This window comes from Ambystoma mexicanum, chromosome 6q (genome assembly GCF_040938575.1).
Source record: "Ambystoma mexicanum isolate Mex_15411 chromosome 6q, UKY_AmexF1_1, whole genome shotgun sequence".
Taxonomy (NCBI): Eukaryota; Metazoa; Chordata; class Amphibia; order Caudata; family Ambystomatidae; genus Ambystoma; species Ambystoma mexicanum.
In genome coordinates, this window is record NC_090937.1 from 1,065,640,844 (window position 1) to 1,065,659,611 (window position 18,768).

Genomic DNA, 18,768 nt, shown 5'->3' on the forward strand with positions numbered 1-18,768 from the left:
ACCAGTGTTTGCGGTTGGGAAAAATCATGGTAGTTCATTCTAAAACCACTGCCACCAGCCATTTCAAGAGGAAAGGGTAACACTTAACTGTTACATGACTGTTTAGACACAGGGGATGGTAGGCAACCCCTCCAGCACTCTATAGGAAGATATGAATTTAAAAGGACTAGCAAAGTCAATTTAACATTACATGCTCTGGGAGACGGTAGTCTGTCCCAGAGAAGGTATTTAAACCTTGGGGAGTCTGAAAGACACTCCTATGCCACTGCACTGAAGGTGCTGTGTGACACACAAGAAAAAGATAAAAAGATGATGCCTATGGAGTTGTTTAAAACCCCATATCCGAAGAACACAAAAGTAAAACACATTGAAAATGAAAAGTTCAAAGCCCCAAAATATAGCAAAAGAGCTGGAGGCTCTAAGGTAGAGGGAATGTATCACTTGGGTGAGAATTCTCCCTAACACTACCTCATCCACCCTACACCTAATCTCTCTCTCCCAACCAACCTACCCACCCTCTCTAACCCCACCCTCTCTACCCCCACCCCTTCTATCCCCACCCACCCATCTCCTACTCTCCCTACCCACACCCATCTTAACCTCACTCTCTATTGTTTGCCAATCATAAAGCAAAGACATTCCTTGCACCCTTAGCTGTTCATTTCCAATGTGAGGGTCAGATTAGAATGTTTAGGGACCCACACACAGCTTATTAGCGTATAGACTTGACACAGACGGATCTTTAGTTTTAGCTTCCTAGGCAGGGACACTCTCCTTAGTATAGGGATACAGAGATGTTCATCAAACCCATTTTTATTTAATAAACATGTCTGATAATCAGAAAATTGCAACTTTGTGGCAGCCTCTCATTTCTGACCCATCACAATATAAACAAACGCTTTTATTTTACTTAGCTTCACATGCTGCTACTTTGGGGTCTTCTTGGAGTTCTGGTGTCGAATAGTCACCCCCTCTCACAAATTTTGGTTTGCATGTGTTGTAGGACCCTTTTTTAAAGGGAGTTTGGGCTTACTTTCCTGTAATGGAACTACACTCAAATTCCCTTAGGAAAAAGGCCCCAAAACACATTTTAAAAACAATGGTAATGCCCAGACTGTAGAAATTGTGGGGCCGCTAGCAGAAGCAGAGGTCTCTGCAGTACTTGCTGTGTGACTGGCCAGCATCAGGGGGCCCCCACTTGCCCTGGGGCTCCCCCGCAAAGTGGGAGCTGTAGGGGCCCCTTTTACACCGGCATCGCACATTTTTTTCAGAATGGCAACTTCACTTAATGCATTTTTGCCAAAATGTTTACACTTTTACTCCCTCTCTCCTGGCTCTTTCTATCTCATTATCCTTTTATTGCAGTCTTTCTTGCTCTCTAATAGGAATCTAATAGGAAACTTCCTCTGCTTGCATTCTTAATCTCTCACTCCTTGCATTGCCTGACTCTTTCTATCTGCTTCCACCTTCTCTCTCTCTGCTTGCACTTTATATCACTCTCCTTGCACTGTCTCTGGCTCTCTCCTTGCATTGTTTCTCCACGTTGCCTGTTCCCTAATGCATCACCAGTCTAAGGGTGCTCTAAGGGTGCTCAGCTGTAACCTCTCTTGAGGACAGCCATTGGCCATTTATTCTTAGATAACAGTTTATGTGCTGGCAGCAGCTCTGTTCGCTCAGCAGTTGCCCGCAGCAATGCACTGATGGGCACCCAGTGAATGCAAATGGCAGTTGTATCTGTGCACTTCAGTGGTAAGCCTGCCAGTTGGGTGGGACACTGGTCTTCTGGCATTTTACTACTCAACTCTCTTTTAATGACAGATATGTAAATCGTGTCTGGCCTAATGGCATCTTTGCCTAATCTAAACCTCTCTCTCCTCTTTTCCCATTGCCTGAAACACATTCCATGCTGTTTTCTCCTGAACTTCTAATTTTCGTCATTGAATAAAATACTATTATACAGTTGCAGACCGTGGGAGGGTTTATTATCACAGGACACTGACCTGCCACAAAGTTATGACCTAAGGCAAAGCCGGGGACCATAAGTCGGGAAAGGATTGTTATCTCAAGTGATAATGAACCCACCTGAGATCTGCATGGCTATTAGCATAGAGTGGTATTAGCAAAACATGTTTTGGAGTTTTATTGATGAGAAGAAAACATTAAGGCAAACTGAGTTAACAAATGAAATGTGGTTTTCCTATGTAGTGTTTAAATAGCAAGATTGTTTTAAGTATTTCAATTGTAAACTTGGATGAACTGGAGAAGGTTTAACATCAGCATGGATTCGGTGTCATTCAAAAGTAAACCGTTTATCTATAAGAAAATGAAAGCATATTCCTATATTTTAGCTATTTTAGCTTTCGTTTTGGTGTATTAAATAGAATCTTGCTGTGAAAAAAAGGTCCTCGCAGGAAGGAAGCGTTGTGTTGAAACAAATGTTGCATGGAAATTGCATTGTGGTTTCTCTGTCTTCTTTTGAATTCAGAATGTTTAGAATGCAGTCAATACCAGTAGTTATTGACTGTGTTCAGAGCATCTGGTTGGTAGAGAGGAGGTCAATATTGATCCCCATGTGCTAATACTATTCATTGTCGTTTCAAACATGCTCTGGGACATTTTGACTTCATACTTGATTAATCACCTGATTTCATTTGTATCACAAAGACATGGCTCTCTGACACGTCTGGCACTGCCAATATATGTTTGCAATTCCTCCTGATTTCCAGACTGCTCATGCTGATTGCTTCACCTCTACATGCTAGTATTTTTTGCTGTCATTTCAGGGTGGCAATTGCCCTCTTTCATGAGCATACTGACACTGAAATATTTGGATCCAGGGTTCTATTTCCTTCATTGGTCACTTTCACATTGTTTTTTTTATTTTTATTTTTAGTTTGGGCGATTAAATGTCGCTTGCAACACCTATAAGACTAAACTATTTCATTACAGTGCATATAGGGACCCATGGCATATGAAGAGGGAAACACAGCTTGTAGGTGTTGTTTGGTTATTTGCCCACCCATTGACTGCCCATGGCCATGCTTATCCCTATGGACATTCCCATCCAGTTCTTGCCTTTCCCCACCCAAAACACCTCCTCGTGCGAACTCTTTGAGATCACTTTGTTCAAGACTTACCATCAAACCTGGCACTCAAAATATCTACCATACCAGTGTTTTTCAAAGCAGTCCTCATAGTTTTAATGAATTATTTGGAGTTGTTAACCCGCTAATGGTGTACTCAAATGCATTAGCGCTCTGTGTAGTTTACTGAAGTCCTGTTAAAAACAGGCATTGGCAAAGCCAACACTTTGATGCATTAATCAGGCGCTGCTATTGGATACTCAGGTCAATGGCTGCTTAAAATGACTATGGTTGTGCCTGTCAAGTGCCTTTCCCTGGCCTACACAAAAGCCCAAACTGTTAGTATTGTCAATGCTTGTTTTATCATAGTCCTGGCACAAATGTTTCGTTCTGTGATAGTTTGATGTATTCTACTCTTTTGGCTTCAGCTGATCTTTAACTTTGGGTGGATTTCCCTTCACTCCCTGTTGGGCACTCTCTTCTTGTCAATGTGGAATTCTTCCTAACATGAATCTGGACATACACATGCCACAGGCCATGCCCTTGATTCATCCTATTCACTAGGGCCCTCCTCGTTGAAGTCTCTTTTGCTTTGCTTCTTGCTTGGCTGGATCCTTTGGCTATTCCCTTATCTATCCCTCTACATAACTCTTGATTTGGTCCTTTCTCTTCCACATCTTTCTTCCAATTCTTCTAGTATGTTGGTCCTGGAGGACACATCTAAAATGCAGAGTTGTTCGCTATTGCCAATCCCTTCTGACCCCAACACTGTTCTGACTTCTTACAATGCCTGGCTTAGTGAAGAACTTGATATTTCTGTTCTTTCACTCCCAGTCTAATCATCCTAAATGGTTCACCAACAATCTCACCACCCTTAACACTATCACTAAGCAGAGGAGCGGTGTTGCCTCTACAACTATTCTCCCTAAGCTTTAGTTCTCTATTGCTCTCATCTTAATACCTCTAGCAATGCTATTATTATGCTATTATTTTGCCTAAACACGGTTAAGATTCATCCACTTTGATTCAACTCCTAATCCTAAAAAATAGCCCTTTGTAATTTTAGCAAGATATCCCATACTGTAGCTTCTTCACCCAACCTTCACCCCTATTCAGTTGTATGATCAACTTTCTTGAATAATAGCGATACAGCTATCCGTGTCACCATTGTGAAAGCTGCTCTGTCTCCAGCTCTCTTAATCCCTTTACCTGCTGATATTCAGAATGGGTTACTGTCTTTATTTGAAGCCTTCTCTTCTCTTTCTCTTGATGGCCTTTCTGCTCCACGTTTTCAACTAAACTTAAGCCAATATTGATCTGTCAACTGCGGACAGGGTTTTTTATTTGTCAGTATCTTCTTTCCTGGGTATGGTTCCTTTATCTTGTAAATCCATTTTCTTTCACTCAGCTGCTCTTAAAAACACTGATTGGATCGCCAGACTCCATCTAGCTGCTACCCTAGTTATCCTCATTCCCCTCCTCCTAAGATTCGCATGGCCACAGGTCTTCTCCCAGCTTCAGTGTTACTCGGCTGGACTATCTATGGGCTAGCGCTTAACCTGGCTGTGACACTGATTCTGTTCTTTTAGCTATACTTGGTCATAACAGGCAGTTGAATGATTTTGACAGTGTAGCTGGCTTTGTCTTGCTTGACCTTTCAGCTGCCTGTGACAGTGCCAACCACATCACACTTCCGGAGCACTGCTCCATTCTTGTATGTTTGGCATTGATTAGACTTGACTCTTCGTGTATTTCAAGTCACTGCTAGTCTGTCTGTTTTCCTCCCTATATCTTAAAATCCTTGCACACTCACTTGTGTTGTTCCCCAGTGTTCATCACGTTCTCTATTTTAGTAATATCTATGTTCATCCCCTGTACTCCTTTATTTCTTTATTTTGTATTCAACTTTTTCACATTTCCCCATGAAAATCAGTACCTTATTCACTTAGATGGGGAGTGGGATACTACCACTGGGGATTGGTAATGCTGCAGGTCTGTCAATTTCAACAGACTAACCACCAATGCTATCTGCCTGAATTAAGACAATACTGAGGTCACAGATTTTAAGGTGCTGAGTCTATGGTGTTCTAACTTCTAGTCTCCTGCTTTAGGCCATTGCCCTTCTGCTGTTTCTGTTGTTAAGAACGCAGGTTTTGTGATACTGATGATGCAACCTATGGACAACTGATGGCGAGTTTCCTTAGTAGCTTTGACACATGTTAATATGGGGCTGGACACATTTGATTCTCTTATTATTGAGGCTGCCCAATAAAATGATGCTAAATTAAGAAGGTTTACAGGTATCATGGGTCGTGTGTTCCAGTCAATTTTATTTGTAGTTTCCAATTGAACACAATGTTGTGATTATCTTAGTCAATACATCGGTTTACTTCATTCACTAATCAACTTGGTAAGTTACAAGTGTTTTTAATGTTGATTCATTGCATGCGTTCATTCAATATACAGTTCATTTCATTGGTGAATTCAATTATGCCTTTAGATATGGTCCTTCTAAATTCAAATATTAGTCAATGCTTGTTCTTATTTTGAATGCATTCAGTATGCTGTTGTTGTCATGAGTATTATTAGATTGTGCCTTTAAGTGCGTTTCATCGACGCGTGTATCCCCTTTAGTTTTATTGGTTCTTCAAGAGGCTTTTCAAATATATGATTTTTTGCTCCTTGAACGTTGTACAAAAGAAGCCTTAATTTGCGGCTTGTGGTGATTTTTCTAACGTGAACATGTTTCCGCACTGGTACCTTTCTTTATTTTGAAAGTAGTCCTAAGTCCTTTCGGTTCTGGTCGCGTATGTTTGCCAGCAAGATAACCAATCGTTAGAACTTAGGTTTCACCTGTGATAACAGCCTCACTGTAATTCCCTGCTTGATATGATAGGTTATTTATAACGTGCTTAATACTCAGAGGTTTCTAGGCGTGGACCCAGGGATCAAACCTGCAGTGCTCCGTGTTGTTTTGCTGCCAAGGCGAGCACGTTGCCCCTGAGCTATCCTCCCGAGAGTAGGTATAGTATGGTGTCCTCTTACTGTTATCTTTATCTCCGGCTTCTTCTCCAAAACATTTATTTCCTCTGTTTGTCAGCTTGTGTTCCTACAGATCCAGCACTTATTTAATCTTGGCTAGACTACTCTAACTACATATTTCCCTCCTACTGTTCCAAAACATCTTTAGATTCTCCAGATATCTGTTGTCTGCTGGCTTTTGGTCTGTGTTGGTCTTTTCGTATCTATCCTTTTGTTGCTTGCCACCATTGACATCCCATGATTTTTAAAGCTCTTTGTATTGCTTATTTCTGCCTTTTCCACTTTTGGTCCCAGTTTTCTCTTTTTCAAGACTCAAGGGCTATATAACCAGTCATGGACTCATCAGGGGTTGGCAGTGCAGTAAAGATGCTGCGGTAATGCTATTACTGCTGCATCACCGCTCCGCCCAATCCTGAGTTTGCGAGAAACGCAGAGGATTCACCTCCAGCTCTGAGTTGGAGGTGTATGCGGCAACTTTCTGCCCATTTTTGGCATAATTACCGAGGTGCAATTACTGCTGTGGCAATTGCACTGAAAATGCCCCCTTGAATTCTATGGACTAAAAAAATGGAGACTAACACCACCACCACAATTTGGTATTGGGCATTGATAGCGCCGGAACAAGTTACGGTAACTGCGTTGGGCGGTATCCTGGCGGATTTACTGCCGGGATAACGCCCAATTTGTGATGAGGCCAGTTGTCTCCGTTCGACCAAGCATGATTGTCTTTTTGTCTGTAGGTATTTTTTCACTCATATTGGGGTTCATGTCTTCAGTGTCCTTGCCCCATTCCTGTGGAATTATCTTCCTATTTATTATATATCAGTCTCTGCTCGAGATATGTTCTCCCAGAAACTCAATGCCTGCCTTTTCAATAAATAATCTTTTTCATCTGCAATCATTTAGTGTTAATAATCAGTACTTTCTTATATCACGGCTAGTGTCAAGAAACTTCTTGCAGCGAATGTGCACTTTAGAAATGTACTTTACATACAATAACATAACATGACTATGGAACTTCCACGTCAACTCGCCAGAGGTATTAGTTATACTTACACTCCATTGGGGAGGGAAAGATGAACGAGAACACTGCAGGGCTTAACTAGATGGCCTTTACTGGTGGAATGTGAAGCTGGAATGGCAGTGTGGGAACAGGCATGACACATTTCAGGCGGGGGGCAATGCAGAATCTGGCATTACATCATAATGTTTTCATAATGAGATGCATATGTAATTACCATATGCATGTTGAAACTGGGGGTCAACATGCAGCCTGGCACAGTCATCTGTGCTCAACTAAAGTGATGTGAAACTGGATTGGCAATGTGGAAACTGACTAGCTGTAACATCGAGATGAAGTCTGGAAATGTGTGAAGGCATTAAGGTGCATTTGAGCAGCATGCTTGATTGCTGGCACATTGATCGGCGGTTTATGTGCAGCACAGAGGTTTCTTTGTAAAGCACTTCCTCTCGGGAAAGTCAGGATTGGAATTTACCAGCCAACACCGATCTTTTCCCATCTCCCTATTTGCAGGGCAGTGTGCTTGGACATGTTGCTGGGACAGCTGGGCAAAGAGGGATGTGTCGATGAAGTGTGATCTAGCAATTGCAATCAGCTGACCAACATACAAGGCTTTCCCCTCGTTAACTATCCCCTTTCCCTCTTACAAGATGTCTGCCTTTTCTAATCCAAGTCATGAAATGGCATCATTATTGCTTCAGTGCCTCCATTTTAATCTCCATTCTAAATTGCTATGAAGAACTAGAGGACACAAACATTGTGAGTCAGAGAAAGATGATTCGGTTGAACTTTTTACACCACAACGGGAAGTGCAAATTAAAAATATAGTGCTAACTAGATTGTCTGCGTTATTTCGTTACGACGGAGCTACACTGCAAAGGGGCGACTGCATTTGCTAGTGATCATTTACAGCGGGTGACATCCCAATGCAGTTTTTTGGCTCTTACCCCAGTATTTTCATAGTATAGTGAAGTAACATGAGGATGAACATGATGTTGATCAATACAAGTGCAACCGAAGCATAGGTGAACACCTCCATAGTGTCACTTGTACACAATAACAGCAATGAAACCACCCAGTGAGCAGTGTGCCAGAAAGGTGTCTGTTCGACACACTATAAATACAGCAACGACCAGAGCCTTTCACGTCCACAGGCGGGATACTGTGTGCAACTGAATGTACGGAGGTGTATTTGCAGACTCGTTCTCTAACAGACATTAGACACATCATTTTCCAGAAGCTAAAAAACACACACACACAACTGATATCTAATAGTTCTGTTTCAATGCTTCGTTGTTAGATATTGGAACGCGTTGTGTCCTTTAAAACGTGCATTTTTTTGTAATTTCTCTGACATCCAAATACCAAAAGCAAAACTGCAGCTGTAGGTTGCTTAAACATAATTGGCTTATTTTTCTCGTTAATAGCTCGAAAATGCATCACAATTTGATAATGGGCATTGATTTATCAACTGCGTGATCGCAGAGGCAGGGCGGCCATGTGGAGGATTAAAGATGGCGCACGGCAGTCTCCATCACTCACCAAGTCAAGGAACTGTACCGGGAGCAAATGAAGACATAAACATCGCGTTAATACCTTCAACGGAGACGACGTAATGATTGTTTGCCACTTCCGTGAACAATATTTTTCAAACTGTCATCATGCACACAATATTTACTGCAGTGTTGGGAACATTGGGCACTTAGTTTAAGTAATCTTCGAAAAATAATGCATGTGTAGGAGTACTTTTTCATAACCGAGGATGTAGTAATCGGAGATGCAATTTTTTATTTTGATGGCTTTGTCCACAGCGCTCACAGGTTGCTGTGTACAACATGGCAGAGTCATTCGCTCGACATGCGCCAAAGCATTAGCTAGTGTGTCTGCATTAAGCACATTTCCCAGATAATAAGTGGTGCGTTTCTGTGTACAGCGTGCACGAATCTCATTTCATTGCGCAGCTTTTTTTAATTCAACTAGTAGACTGGAACATTAGACATCATAAGTGAAAGATCAAGAGCAGATACATGTTCGTACAGGACCTATATTACAGAGTTCTTAGAGAAAAAATGGCGCCTTAAATTAAGCTTAGGACTCGTCTGTGAATTGCCACCACCAAATATGGTGGATGTTTCAGGAACGTTTTTATCTCCAAAAACAAGGCTGTGCAAATTGTGTTTCTCTGTGCATTGGTTTGTCCAAATACTCACAAGATCATGGTGACAGGAGAAATATCCAAAATTGTCCACTTTGATTTTTAGGATTTATTTTGGGAGTTTTGACATAAATCTAGCCTTGCCTAAAGACGCTGCATTCCACACAAATTCTGGCAATTGAACCTGCCTTACTGGAGATGTACAGGTTTTTAGAACAAATTACCTGTATCAATGTAACAGAAGGTAAGGAGTGACACAATTCCATTCTGTGAAGGAGGCTGTCCTATAGGCACAGGAACTGGCAGCCCATGGCACACAACGCAGATGACATGAGAGATTAACAGAACCATATGGTATATATCATAGAGAGATGGGTCGCCACCCTAATATAAAACCAATTTGCATTGGATTTTCCCAGAGTGCTATTGGTAATACCTTTAGACTCACTGGACTGATCTGGATGACATTTTTCAAAAAGAATGCCTTGCACAGGCCACTCTGATCTGAACATTTGGGCAAATTCATCAAACAGTTAAAAATGTATTAAACACTGAAACAAAATGTGTTTTATGGTATTCCAATTCATTTTCACATACAGAGAAAAAAGCTTCCATGGAAAACAGGTGCCCAGCGACAATCGCTGGACGGATTTGCAATACGTAAGAAAAAACTCAAGCACAGAGCATAGCAGATATTCCTTGTTTTACTTTGATGTAAAGCCATCAAGTAATCATTTCATCAACACATTGATATAGAAATAAATGCACCCGGTCCAAAAAAAACCTTTATATAGCCCTCATGGTGATTTGCAGCAATGATTTTTTTTCCAAAAATTAAGATCTGCCTTTTATTTGCTCGATGTAAACAATGCCTTTGCTAGTCCTGTGGAAGGGGTCAACATGAAATTTGGAGGAGGGGATGTTGAGTTTTCACACAATGGTGGTAGTAGGTTGGTGGAAGAGGACCATATGGTTAGTTGGCCACTTTGGGGCTGGGGGACTGAAGGCTAGAGAGCATGGGTTGTGTCAGATCATGTTTGCCTTACCGTGGGTTTCCCTTGGTATTGAAAAGACAAAGTGGTATGGGCATATGGACAGCAAATGCAGTAAGAATATTAAAACACATGCAGAAACATTTAACAAACGTTATGGGCGCAGGGAGAAGACCCCCTAGTATCTAGGTCTAAAGGGAAATACCAACATATCAGTGCAAAGACAACTGCCAATGGTCGCTCCACTGCGCACGCTTCAAGTGTGTCCACTCAGAACATGACCTACTCCATTCTTGATATAGAAATTAACTGTAATTCATTTTTAACACATATTTAATATCTGTAATACTATAGTCATTACACGGCCACAGTAGTGACCGTGTAGTTATGGTTAAGTTGCTGTTTCCATAGGAAGAGCACTTTTTGGGCGGCTTATAACTTCGCTCCCCCTGGACGAATCCTCACCAAACTTTGCAAAAAAAGTATATGGCCCACTCTAAATCTTTTTGCAAAGTTTGGTGAGGATTCGTCCAGGGGGGGGCAAAGTTATAGGGGGGTCCCAAAACTTTTTTTTCCCCATAGACTGAATGGGGAAAAAACTTTTCTCGCTCCTAGAGCCCAAAACGCTGGACGGATTTTCACCAAATTTGGACCAGGAGTAGCGGCTTGGACCTGAAAACGGGCTTTTGCAGATTCGATGAAAATCCGTCCACAGTTTTTTTTTTAAATGACCAAAAAGTAGGTCATAAAAAATTTGTGATATCTGTGTTCGGTCCGCGGACACACTTCCCTGTTCGCTCCGCGGACAGTGTCCTGATTGGCCAATCGGCTTGCGTGATATCCGCAGACATGCGACGTGTTCGCTGATTGGACGGCGTGGAGCGTGAAGCGCGTCAGATTTTCGGTGGTGTACGCCATCTTGGATTCGCAGACGTCCGCGGACAGCGCAGTGAAACTTGGTTTAAAATGTCTATTTAGTAGTGTGTGTTGGTGTGTAAGAGTGTTTGGGGAGGGTGGGAGAGTATGAGATAGTTTAAATGTTGTGTTTTTTATGTGGTGGACGCTCTTGTTGTGTTCGATTTGTCTGCGGACAACACAACTGTTCTGAAATGTTCTAAATAAACTAAATGGGGGGGTGTTCTGAGGACGCAATATGTGTCTGTTTTGTTTGCAAGCAAGCTGAAACTGTCTAAGAACACTTGCGGTGTCCTGAAATGTTTGTAAATAAACAAAATGGGGGTGTTCTTAGGACACTGTCCGTATTGTTCGTTGTGAAGTTTAAAGTGTTCTAAGAACACTCGCGGTGTCCTGAAATGTTCGTAGGGGGTGTCCTGAAGACGCTGTCCGTATTGTTCGGTGGTAAGGTGAATGTGTTCGAAGAACACTCGTTGTGTCCTGAAATGTTCGTAAATAAACAAAATGGGGGTGTCCTGAGGACGCTGTCCGTATTGTTCGTTGGGAAGTTGAATGTGTTCTAAGAACACTCGCAGTGTCCTGAAATGTTCGCAAATAAACAAAATGGGGGTGTCCTGAGGACGCTGTCTGTATTGTTTGTTGACAAGTTGAAAGTGTTCTAAGAACACTCGCGGTGTCCTGAAATCTTCGTAGGGGGTGTCTTGAAGACGATGTCTGTATTTTTCACTGGCATTTTGAATGTGTTCTAAGAACACTCGCAGTGTCCTGAAATGTTCGCAAATAAACAAAATGGGGGTGTTCTGAGGACGCTGTCCGTTTTGTTCGTTGTCAAGTTTAAAGTGTTCTAAGAACACTCGCGGTGTCCTGAAATGTTCGTAGGGGGTGTCCTGAAGATGCTGTCCGTATTGTTCTCTGGCAAGTTGAATGTGTTCAAAGAACACTTGTGGTGTCCTTAAATGTTCGTAAATAAACAAAATGGGGGTGTCCCGAGGACGCGACGCTGTCCGTATTGCTCGCTGGCAAGTTGAATGTTTTCTAAGAACACTCGCGGTGTCCTGAAATGTTTGCAAATAAACAAAATGGGGGTTTTCTGAGGACGCTGTCCATATTGTTCTGTGGCAATTTGAATGTGTTCTAAGAACACTCGAAATGTTCGTAGGGGGTGTCCTGAAGACGCTGTCTGTATTGTTCGCTGGCAAGTTGAATGTGTTCTAAGAACACTCGCAGTGTCCTGAAATGTTTGCAAATAAAAAATTGGGCGGTGTTATGAGGACGCTGCCCGTTTTGTTCTCTTGCAAGTTGAATGTGTTCTATGAACACTCGCGGTGTTCTGAAATGTTCGCAAATAAACGAAATGGGGGTGTTCTGAGGACACTGTCCGTATTGTTCGCTGGCAAGTTGAATGTGTTCTAAGAACACTTACGGTGTCCTGAAATATTCGCAAATAAAAAATGGGGGTGTTCTGAGGATGCTGTCCGTATTGTTCGCTGGCAAGTTGAAAGTGTTCTAAGAACGTTTGACTCTATGGGTGTGATATGCTGCGGTGGTTGTGGCCAGGGCATAGAGTCTTGGGTGCATTTGGCCATGCACCCAAGACTCTTTGCCCTGGCCACAACCACTGCAGCATATAACACTCATAGTGGCGTATAACTTTGAGTCAAAAGCAAATTTATAAGGAACAAAGTTATAAGCCAATATGGGTGTGATATGCTGCGATGGTTGTACTTATTATAATATACTTTCTGTTTGGTTTAGTAACTGGAGTACATGTATTTCTTGTTCAATTCTGTGATAAAAGAAAATAGCATGTTAGTATTAGTATTTTGTAATGACTTATTACATTGTATAATCAACAAGTTTTTTTTTGGACGCTCATATTTAGTAGATTACAAACCAGAGTACTGTGCAATATGCTCAGTTTCTGTGTTTGTTGCTAAAATCATTCGGTCTGTGGGAGAAAAAAAAATCCATGTTGGATTAAAAAAAAACCCTTTTTCTGTTATGCTACAGTTTATTTGTTTGTTTATTTTCAGTGTTCACTTGTTGTTTCTGGCCAATGCTTTATACATTGACTTGTTGCAGTTTTTTGGAGCAGTAACATATTATTTATTTGTTTGGATATTGTAAAGTTTTGGAGCAGTTAGATCCCATTAGGCATATTCTGATTGTCTAATTTTTTATATGTTTTAGTGTTATTGATTTATCTGTTTGGATATTGTTAAATTTTGGGACAGTTAGATACCAATTGGCGTATTCTAACTGTCTATTTTTTGCTCTAATTTAGTGGTATTAATTTCTCTGATTAGTTGTTGTAGAATCTTTGGACAGTTAGATAGCTTTTGGAATATTCCAACAGTTTATGTTTTTTTACTATAAGTTTACTTAATGTTTAAGTACAGTTTAGTTATCAAATTTTGGCTTTAAGAACATTAAATGAGCGTTTTTAAGATTTGCTGGTAATCTCTGCTTTAGAGTAATGGTCTATCATTACATTCAAACCATCCACATTTCTTTTTTATATATGCAGTGTAGTGCCCTGAATTGGTTGTGGCTCCTGCATGGTAGATTATACCTATTGTTGTGAAGGTTTTCTTACCAAGTGATATTTGACCATGTGTGAATCCAGTCAGCTTGCAGATGTTTTTGGTACCATCTGCATTGTAACATAGACGCATTAGTAATATGTATTTACTATGTGTTTGTATTACTAATGTGGAGCGATTATCCAAATTGCAAGTAGTACATAATCTATCATGGTTTGCATTTTGTACAAGTTGCTGAAATGGAATGGATTCACAATTAGGTATTGATATAGATATATGAAGCGTTCATTGGGGATTTCTTCTTTTGTCACATTGTTGCTTGAGTGCATGTATGTTTCCACATGTATGAAATCTGGAAGATTTAATTTATAGGTATGTTTTTATTTTCCAGCACTTGTAGTAAGTACATTAGAAATTCTTGTGGATGTTCTTGTGAGTTTATAGTGAATTTAACCATTCCAGCACAGTAGTCCAATTGTTGTCTTATTCCATAAACACTATACGTGTTATCAGGATTGCTTGTTGCATTTCTGTGAAGTACTAACATTTGCAAACACAATGGGCCTCATTACAACTCAGGCGTTAAGGGTTAACGCCATTGTTAACCCTTAACGCCTGATTCCGATTTTAACGGCTGCTTTCAGCAGCCGTTAAAATCCATGGCGCTAACCCGCCATGATGCTAATTACGCCACCGTAATTTACAGTTTGAGATTGATTTTCTAAACTATTACGCCACCGTAATTTACAGTGGCGTAATTAGGGCCTTCCCCACTCCCATTATGCCTTATGGGGAAAAAATGGGAATGGGGAAGGGAAAATGGGAAATGGGGATTTACCGCCCCACTCACCTTGGAATGGGGCGGTAAATCCGCCATCCACCATGGTGTAAACATAGTTTACACCATGGTGGTAAAGTTGGCGTAATTACCGCCTGGGTCGTAATGACCCCCAATTGGTCTGTACTGTGTAAGTAAATGTTGTCAACAATTGGTGGCAATTGAAATAGAATATGCATTGCTACATTTGCGTATCAACTTACTCCAACTATATTTGAGAGTTTAAATGGACCAGATAGTTCTGTATCTGATTGATTTTTTTTTAGTTTGTCTTCCTCCTTTGATGAAGTACCTGGTTTACTTTCCCTAATGGGTTCTTTTATGTTTGTGGTACTTGATGAAGTTTTAGTTTATTTTACTCTCTTTGGAGGATTTGCAGTGACACATCCTGTTGCATTTCTGTTTGATTTAGTTTTCTTTTACAACGTTTTACTTTTTGTGGTACAGAATATGTGTTTAGATGGGGGTGTAAAGTGAGCAAAGACTATTGTATTCTAAAATGCATGGAATATCAGCGTTTACTTTACTTGCATAAAAGTTGATTAGAAATAGACTGTCAAGTGTACGTAAGCATAATAGTGCTACGTAGCTCATGCCTTCTTTAAAGACTGTGTTACCAATGTCTATCATTGCTTTGTCTAGTGTAAGACCTTGTGATTTATGAATGGTGACTGCGTATGTAAGAGTTAGAGAAAATTGTTCTCTGCGTACATACATGTCTTTGAAGAGAAGGAATCAAGCTGTTGAGCGTCCTATCCTTTTTACTTCTAAAAGTTTGTCAAAGAGAATATTGACAAACTGAATTTTGTTGTCACGTGGGTATGTTTGAAAGCCAACAACTGTACCCAGTGCTCCATTAACTAGCCCTTGGTCCACGTCAAGGTTACGTTTAAGCATTACTCTGCAATTAAAGGATAATTTTAATATCTTTTCCAATCCTGATTTGTTTGAGATTGATTTTTCTAAACTATTTGGTCTTGTTGTGGCTTGGTCACACATGGGTAGTGTCATACCATGTACATCTAGTTTTCTGTGGCGCTAATTTCCATTATTGGTTTCATTTCTTTACTTAACATTATTTCATTGAATTTGAAACAGCTTGCAAGAGTTGGCATTAAGGCCATACAATTGACATTTTTGTGGGCTAATTGTTCCTTAACATCTATAGCACATGCATTATCACCATAAAGTGCTTGAATGTGCCGGGTTTTCAATATTGCTTCTGCTTCTTTAGAAAGTATACCAACTCTGATACTTTTTAAGATGTTGGCATAAGTGAGATCTGCAGATTGCCGCATGTTTTCTGTTAATTCTCTGTATTGGAAATGTTGCCAAAGGTTGACATTTCCAATGCTGCCAACAGTTCTACGGCAGAGTTTGTGTCCTAATGTTTTAAAAATAGGCTCACCTTTTACTGGTGTCAATTGAAGAAGATCTCCGAAAACAATAATGTGTTTTCCTGCAAAGAGCTCTTCATAGTCTGTTTTGAGTACTTCTTGTAATCTGAGGTGAATCAAAGCCAAAATTAGGTTGGACACCATGCTCACTTCATCTATTAGAAGCATTTTCATTTGTTTCAATACTCTACATAGTTCCATTGCAGCTTCTGTAGAAAGTTTGAAATAGTCTAATTTGTTTTGGTGTTATACTGGCAGGAGTAGTAATCGGTGTAAAGTGACACCACCTATGTTGTAAGCAGCTAAACCTGTGGGGGCAATGACAACAGCTGACAGTGTGTTGTTTGTCAATTGTTGAAGGAACTTACTGATGATTTTGATTAGGAATGTTTTGCCAGAACCAGCTTCACCACTGACATACAAAAGTATAGGTTTGTAATTTAGGCAGGTGCATTCTTTGTTTTCATGTTGTACACGATGTGCAATTTCTTTTGTTACTTCTTGAAAAATTCTACGTTGCTCATTGTTTAGTTTTGATTGTAGTATAGTTAAGTCTTCTTTATCTTCATACTGACACATGGTGTTTTCTACTTCTATCATAGCTAATTCTGCCTCATTTGTTATTAGTGGCTCTCCCAGTGGTTCTTGGTTTCCTGTTACAGAAGGTTGACTACTGTCAGGAGTGTCCTTATCTAGTTGGGCCTGGAGTTCTTCTTCGTGTTGCTGTTGATTGTGCAACATTGTTTTGTACTGTGTAACGTTTACATCAATTATAGTGCTTTCATTTGCTTTGAAAGCATCTTCATATGAGTCATAGTTATCTAGTATTTCTTCTTCTTTTCTCCATGGTTTAAAGAGTTGTAGCAGGGACATGTAATATACTTCTTTATGTTGAGGAGTCTTTAATGACAATTTGATATGATTAATTACATTTGGTTTGGTGAGTTTTACTAAGCTGCCTTCACAGTTTGTCACTCTGTATTTACCGTTATTTTCATCAGGTTTTATATTATTTTTGTATGTGTAGTTTTGGCCTATGTGGTATAGACACATGGTTTCTAAAGTGGTACTCCTGTTTGAGTAGTATGTGTCCAATAAATTGTTTTTTAAAATGTCTTGCCTGTTGGGATCATGTTTGACTATTGTTTCTATATTTTCGTATGATTTTAGAACTCTTTTTCTAGATTTAGCTGGACCAAGACTTAGCCATACTATATTTTCAGATTTACCATACAGTGCAGTACCAGTTAAATGATCAGCTGCTTCAGAGGATCCACATTCTCTATGGGACAGCATTGTTATGCCCAAGCTGTATAATTTTTGAGACACTGTTTTATCTGATGACAGGTCATTCCAGAGGTCTTGCAGCTCTGTCTTTTCTGCTTTGGTTAAGTATGCTGTGACATATCGTGCAACTGCAGTAGAATTGTCTGCAATGTACTGCACATCTATGTTTGCATTCCATAAGTGGGCAATGATTGCATTATAATCATTGATATATTTTTCTTCTTCTTTTCTTTTTATGTAATATGTATTTTTAGGTGACTTACCTTTAACACTATGTCTAACTGAAGACATGAGGTTGTTCACTTGACCTGTATTTGTAACTGGTCTAGGGAAACCAAATCAGCATTTGGTGTAGTATTTCCCTTTGTTTTTGTATTTGCGACAACAACATTTGCCACATTTGTGTCTTTGAAATTGTAAAATTTGTGCATGAAGATCACTATTTTTGGATTCCGATGGAATTTCACAAGTGACATATTTTTCAATAAACTGTAAAACAGTGGCCTCACTGTCTTGACCAAATTTAGGATCATCTTTAATCCATAAAAGCATTGTAAAAGCATCCATAAAAGTGTCGCACTTCTCCAAGGGGAGGAACAGTTTTATTACAAATAAAATGTAGCATAGAAATGAAGCGATGGTGAAAATATCTTGAAACATTAACAGGATCCAGAGAACAAAGTTCTCCAGGTGTTAGTAAATCTATGTTTGTTTTTGTTCTTGTTTGATATGCGCAGGAAATCATGTAAATCTTCCCATGCATATTCTGCACAACTTAATGTAAGAAACCAAGTGGGTGGGCCAAGGTTTCTGATCATACAACATACATCTCAGTGACGTCGAAACCAGTACTCTTTAGTACCACGCATATTTGCTAATAGATTTGTAATATTTGATTGTAAAACCTCATCTTTTTGTTGCACTTTTTGTAATAATTGTGTAGCTGTCATATTTTGAAAGTGTGATCCTGATTTTAATATGTGTGCAACTCCGTAAAATAAAGTTGCTAGTTCACTTTGAAAGAGTAGGTGGAATATGTATTCCACATTTTGTCTAAATCTGGGATCTTCAGAATACATCTGTAATGAGCGGTATTCTGATGCTGATATTTGAATAGGTCTATCATCGTACCTTCCTCCTTTGCCAGTAGGAAAGAGTAGAGGAAAAGCACGTGCTTCTACACTTTTTTCCCATATGCTAATTGGTGATCCTTTTATTTGACACATTTGGTATGTTTCCAGTGCATCTTCAAAGGTGTCAATAGAGTGCATTGGATGAATTGTATAATGGTCTAAGGTGTTTGATATGTTAGCAGGATCTAGGAGCTCAAATTGACCAGCTTCTTGTGTCTCTTGAATTATTTCAGTTGTATCCCTCAAATTTTCTTCAATATTAATTTCTTTGTAATATTCATTATTCTCTTTAAGATACTGCAAGTCTTCTCTAACTTTATGTAAATATACCAGCTGTTGCCAATTTTTTTTGTCTTTTGTAG